The sequence below is a fragment of the Heterocephalus glaber genome, unplaced genomic scaffold (genome assembly GCF_053883595.1).
Source record: "Heterocephalus glaber isolate CG9 unplaced genomic scaffold, H.glaber_assembly_v1.0 deba00001140, whole genome shotgun sequence".
Classification (NCBI taxonomy): Eukaryota; Metazoa; Chordata; class Mammalia; order Rodentia; family Bathyergidae; genus Heterocephalus; species Heterocephalus glaber.
The window spans coordinates 926,615-933,011 of record NW_028258200.1 but is presented as its reverse complement, the minus strand read 5'-3'; the positions used below and the strand labels follow the sequence as shown (position 1 = coordinate 933,011).

Here is a 6,397-nt window from a genome sequence, read left to right as displayed (position 1 = left end):
TTGTAGAATTCAGCAGTGAAGCCATCAGGACCTGGGATTTTCTTTATTGGTAAGTTTTTAATTACATTTTCAATTTCATTGATTGAGATTGGGTTGTTTAGAATTTTTAGGTCTTCTTCATTCAACTTTAGTAATTCATACATATCTAGAAATCTGTCCATTTTTTCTGTGTTTTCCATCTTACTGGCGTATAGGTTCTCAAAGTGGGTTTTGATGATCCTCTGGATTTCTGCTAGGTCTGTTGTAATTTCACCCTTTTCATTCCTAATTGCTTGCGTTTGGACCTTTTTTTCTTTTGATAAGGTTGGCTAAGGGTTTGTCAATTTTATTTATTCTTTCGAAGAACCAACTCTTTGCTTCATTGATTTTTTTTTTACTGTTCTCTAAGTCTCCAGTGCATTGATTTCTGCTCTAATCTTTATAATTTCCTCCCTTGTACGAGCTTTGGATTTGTCTTATCTCTTCTTTTTCTAGAAGCTTGAGGTTCAGCATTAGGTTGTTTATTTGGGTTTACTCTGTTTTCCTAATATGAGTATTCTCTGCTGTGAATTTCCCTCATAAGACTGCTTTCATCATGTCCCATAAATTCTGATATGTTGTATTGGCATTGTTTAATTATAGAAACTGTCTAATTTCTTCTTTAATTTCCTCTGTGACCTATTGGTTGTTCAGGAGCGTGTTGTTCAATTTTCATGTGTTTATGAAGTTCTTTTGATCTCTTTTGCTATTGATCTCCAGTTTCATCACATTATGATCTAATAATATACAGGGGAAGGGGCCAGGGATTTAGCTCAGTGGTTCCGCTGCCTGCCTCACAAGCACATGGACCCAAGTTCGATCCCCGGTACCAAAAAAATCCACAATAATAATGTACAGGGGATAGCTTCAGTTCCTTTGCATTTACTTAAATATGTTCTATGAACAAATATGTGGTCTGTTTTGGAGAACAACCCATGTGCATCTGAAAAGAATGCGTATTCTGATTTTATGGGAAGGAACACTTTGTAGACATCTGCTAAGTCCATTTGTTCAAGAGTTTGATTGAGTTCTAGTACTTCGTTATTGATTTTTATCTAGTTAATCTATTTGTGACAGTGGGGTATTAAGGTCCCCCACTATTACTGTATTAATGCTTATTTGATTTTTTTTATGCCCGTTAATGTTTGTTTTATATAGTTGGGTGCATTTGTATTTGGTGCATATGTATTTATGATTGTCATCTTCCTCTTGGATTGTTCCCTTCAGAAGAATGTAGTAACCTTCTTTGTCTGTCTTAATTAGTCTTGTTTTGAAATCCATTTTGTCTACAGATAAGATAGCTAATCCTGCTTTTTTCAGGTTCCTGTCGCATGGAATATTATTTTCCACACTTTAACTTTCAGTCTGTTAGTTTCTTTTTTAATTAAGTGTGTTTCTTATATGCAGCGTATTGTTGAATCTTGCTTCTTGACCCATTCTGCCAGTCTATTTCTTTCAATTTGTAAATTGAGACCATTAATATTGATGGTTATAACTGATATGTATTGACTTATCCTTGTCATGATCTTTTCTTGTTGTTAGATTCCCCACCACCACCATTGTCTTGCCTGATGGATTCTTTCTGTTGGGCTTTGTGGGGTCATGACCCTCATTGTCTTTTCCTAGGATATTGTTTAAATTTTTTTGGAGTGCTGGTTTGGTATTCATGAAGTTCCTGAGGTGTTCTTTGTCATGACAATATCTTATTTCTCCATAGATTTTGAAAGATATTTTTGCAGGGTACATCAGTCTGAGTTGGAGGTTGTTTTCTTTTAGGGTTTGAAATCCTTTGCTCCAGGCTCTTCTTGCCTTGAAGGTTTGTATTGAGAAGTCTGCTGTGATTCTGATTGGCTTTCCTTTGTATGTGATTTGTTTCTTTTCTCTCACTGCTTGTAGAATTTTGTTCTTCTGTTGGGTTTCTGGAATCTTGACTATATGCCTAGGAGTAGATTATTTTTGATCATGGCTAGGTAGAGTCCCATATGCCTCACTTATCTGTATGTCAAATTCTTTTCCCCTGCTTGGGAAGTTTTCTGCCATTACTTCTGTGAACAGTTTTTGTGTGAACATTTTTTTTAATGTCATTTGCACTATCTCCTGTTTCTTCATTGACTCTGATCAGTCTTAGTTATTCTTCTTTGCATCATCTATCAGCTGCTGGATTGATTTCTCATGGTCCCTTGCTATTTTTAAGAAGCCTTTCTTTTCCTGTCATTGATTGCAATCCTGTCTTCTATATCTGATATTCTGTTCTTGCATTGGCTCATTCTGCTGCATAAACTTTCAGTGGACTTTTTAATCTCCTGGATATCTGTTTGAATCTGTTTTATGAATTGTATTTCTTTCCTCTGCTGGGATTCCATCATGTTCCTGAGCTCCTCTGTTTTTTTTTATCTGTATCTGCTCTAGAGTTATTAATCATGTGTTTCACTATGGACACTATCTCTGTTGTTATCTGAGAAATTATTTCTGATTTTATTGTTTCCAGATCCTCTTTCCTTGCCAGTTCAGGGAGTTCGGGTGGTTGAGTTTCAGATGGTTCCGTCTCATTCCCCCTTGGAGTTGCCTCTGGTGATCTAGAAGTCTGGTTTTGAGTCTTGTTTAGGTGTCCTCTCATTTGTATTTTTTGTTGTTGTTGCTGTTGATGTTTTTGGTTTAATTCCTGGGTTGCTACTTGTGCACTGCGAGTATCTTTATTCCTAGTATTTAGAACCCTTAAGGAATGGCTACTTCTTGGATTGTCTTCCAGGTTGAGTTTTCCTCTGGGTTTTGAGTCTGCAGTGGCCCTTAGGCAATTTCAGTCTTGGTATTCCAGGAAGGACAACTGACTAGAACAATCATGTCATGGTGGCCAAAGTAGTAAAATCAGCATCAACAATAGCATCAAACACAGCCAACCGAGGCAGTCTGCTACACTTTAGTTGCTATTGTTTTTTGTGTGGGTTGTTTTTTTTTTTGGTATGGGGGATAGAACTTCAAACTCAGGACCTTGCACTTGCAAGGCAGGCGGCTGACCCACTGAGCTAAATCCCCAGCCCCTGCTGCACTTTATTGAGGTGACGCTGTGCTCTCTCCATGGGCTTTAATTCTCAACAAGCCTCTAAGAGGCCTTCTCTACTGTTCACCATTGCGCCATTTCCTGGGCTCAGAACATGACCTTCTGGATCCTTGCTGCACTGCTGTCCTGGCAGGCTCTAGCTGGGCCCTGTGCACCCTTGCCAATGGTGTCCAGGTGGGCCTCTGGCTGGGGCCTATGCCTATGCTAAGGGTTTTGATAAATGTATTGTAATGTGACCTCTGTGTATTATTTTACAAAATAGTTTCTTTGCCCTAAAACTTCTCTATTCCACTTCATACCCCCTACCCCAAACCCTGGTGACCACTAATTGTTTTATGATCCCCATAGTTTTGCCTTTTCCAGTATGCAGAAAGGTAAATTTATATGGTATATAGCCTTTACTTCAAGTTCTCTCACTTAGGAACATCCATTTAAGTTTCCTCTATGTCTCTCATGGCTTCATAACCCATTTCCTTTTATCACTGAATGAATAGTGTTCTCTTGTCTGGATGGACCATGGTTTATTCACTCACCTACTGAAATTTTAGCAATTATGAATAAAGTGACTATAAACCTCCATGTGCAGGCTTTGGGTGGATATAAATTTTTAATTCAGTGTGAAACCTGAAAGAGTGATTGGTGGGTCATGGTAAGAATGTGGCTTGTTTGGCAAGAGACTGTTGAACCATCTTCCATAATGGCTATACCACTTTGTATTGCCACTAACAGTGAAGAATTCCTGTTGCTCTAAGACCTCACCAGTGTTTGGTGTTGTCAGTGTTTTAAATTTTGGTCATTCTGATAGGTGTGTAGTGGTAGCTTATTGTGATTTTAATTTCCTATTACTTAACATTACATATGATTTTGAATATCTCTTGATATGCTTGTTTGCCTTCTGTTTATCTTCTTTGGTAAAGTATCTATTCAGGCTTTTGGCCTATTTCTAACATAGCCCTTTATCAGATGTGTCTTTTGCCAATATTTTCTCCCAGTATATGATTTATCTTCTCATTCTCTTGTAATTTTCTTTTGCACAACAAAGCTTTTATCTGAATTACTTCTACTTTATTTTTATATGTGTCTTATATTTAAAGATTCTTTTCATAGATAAAAATAGTTGAGTCTTGGTTTTTTGATCTACTCTGACAGTCTCTGTATTTTAATTGATACATTTAGACCACTGATGTTTAAGGTGATTATTGATATAGTTGAATTAATATCTGCCATATCTGTTGCTCATTTCTGTTCATTGCCCTTATTCTTTGTTACTATTTTTGTCTTCCATGGGTTTTTCCCCCCTTTCCTCATTTTAACTGAGCATTTTATATTCCATTTTTTCTTCTTGCTTAGCATATTAGTTATACTTCCTTTTTCACTTTTTTAGTGGTTCCCCTAGAGTATGCAATATACATTTTACCTAATCTAAGTCCATTTTTTATAACAATATACCACTTCACAAGAAAACCATATGCTTCATAATTACAAAATATTCCTAATTCCTCCCTCCTGTCCCTTTGATTATTTCTATCATTAATTTCACACACATGCATACACACATATATTCAAGTACACTGTTTCTATTATCATTTTGAACCAAATATCTGTTAGATGAATTAAAGGTAAGAATGATAAAAGTTTTGAAGGCTTGGGTAGAGAACAGTTAACTTAGCATACTTGCCCTGGGTCCTGTACCCACCATCACAAAAAAAATTTTTTGTTTTATTTTATTTTTTTAAATTTTTTTATTTTTTGGTACTGTGGATCGAACTCTTGACCTTGTGCTTGCGAGGCAGGCACTGGAACCACTGAGCTAAATCCCCGGCCCTTTTTTGTTTTAATCTTTACCTTCACTTATTCATTCTCTGATATTCCTTTTTTCTTTATGTAGATTTGAGATCCTGAACATATCATTTTCTGCCTATCTCTCTGAAGAAAGAGTAGATGAACACGTAGGAGTAGATCTTTCTGACCTTGGATTTGGCATTGGTTTTTTTAGATATGATACCTAAGCCCAACCAACCAAAAAAAATCATAAATAAATCTTCAAGACTAACTTTTGCCCTGCAGAATGGCATACTCTTGTAATCCCAGATACTGTACTCAGGAAGCTGAGGAAGGAGGATTGCCAAGTTCAGGGCCTTTCTGGGCAAGACCCTGTCTCAAAAAATTAAAAGGTCTAGCAGTGTATCTCACTAGTAGAATGCTTGCTTGGCATGTATAAGGCCCTGGGTCCAAACTCCAGTACTCTAAAAAGAAAAAAGAAAAAAAGTAAAGGCCTTTTTTACTTCACAGAACCCAATGAAGAAAGTAGAAAGACCACCCAGAGAATGAGGAAAAGGATTTGCAAATAATATATCTGATAAGAGTCTAGTATCAGAATATAAAAGAACTCTTACAGGTCAAGAAAAATATGATTAACGCAATTTTTAAATGGGCAAAGGATTTAAATAGTTTTCAAAGAAGATACACTATACATATGGCCATATGAGTATGAAAAGATGCTCAGCATCATTACTCATTAGGGTGTGCAAATGAAAACCACAATGAGATACCACTTCACACCTAGTAAGGTGACTGTAATCAAAAAGACGGGCAATAAGTGTGGTGTGGTTGTGGAGAAATTAGAATCCTAATAACATTAATAGTGGGAATATAAATGATGTAGGTGCTTTGGAAAGCAGTTTGGCTGTTCCTCAAGAGGTTAAACATGGAGTTACCATGTTCCAGCAGCCCTAACCCCATCCCTAGATACACACCCAAGAGAACTGAAAACATGTCCACTTAAGAATTTATACATGAATGTTCATAAGCAGCAGGATTCACAATCACCAAAAAGTAGAAACAAGACTATCAACTACTGAATGGATAAATAAAATAATTGTATGGTGCTACTATTTCATGAGCCTTGAAAATCCATATACTCAGTGAAAGCACAAAAGGCCACATAGTGTTTGTTTCTGCTTACTGTATATGAAATATCCAGAGTAGCTAAACTCATAAAGACAAAAAGTAGATTAGTTCTTGCCCAAGCCTAAGAGGGGTAGGGAAGACATGGACTCCCAAAGGGTATCGGGTATCAGGTTTCTTTTGCGGGGTGATAGAAATGTTCTACAATTGATTGTGGTGTTATGAGTATACTAAAAACAACCAAACTGTATGCTTTTAAAGTGCCTTTTATGATACATGAATCATAGTCATCCCAAGATATCCCTGGGGGATGGATTCCAGGACTTTTCATAGACACCAAATCCAGCAATTTTCAAACCCATATATAAAATGGCATATTTGCATATACCCTTTGTATATTTTCCCACATTCTTT

General features: G+C 36.7%; 1 protein-coding gene across 4 annotated transcripts in view; it reads left to right on the top strand.

Moving 5' to 3' along the window:
• The window catches only part of Hmg20a (high mobility group 20A), an 82,206-nt gene that overhangs the window by 39,715 nt on the left and 36,094 nt on the right, over nucleotides 1–6,397 (top strand). Inside the window, exon 1 of one of the 4 annotated variants that reach the window (XM_087210265.1) lies at nucleotides 30–49. The exons of the other annotated variants lie outside the window; for them this stretch is intronic. The gene's annotated coding sequence lies outside the window, so the exon portion shown is untranslated. Of the gene's footprint in view, nucleotides 1–29; nucleotides 50–6,397 lie in introns of those variants that run through there. 4 annotated transcript variants of the gene reach the window in all.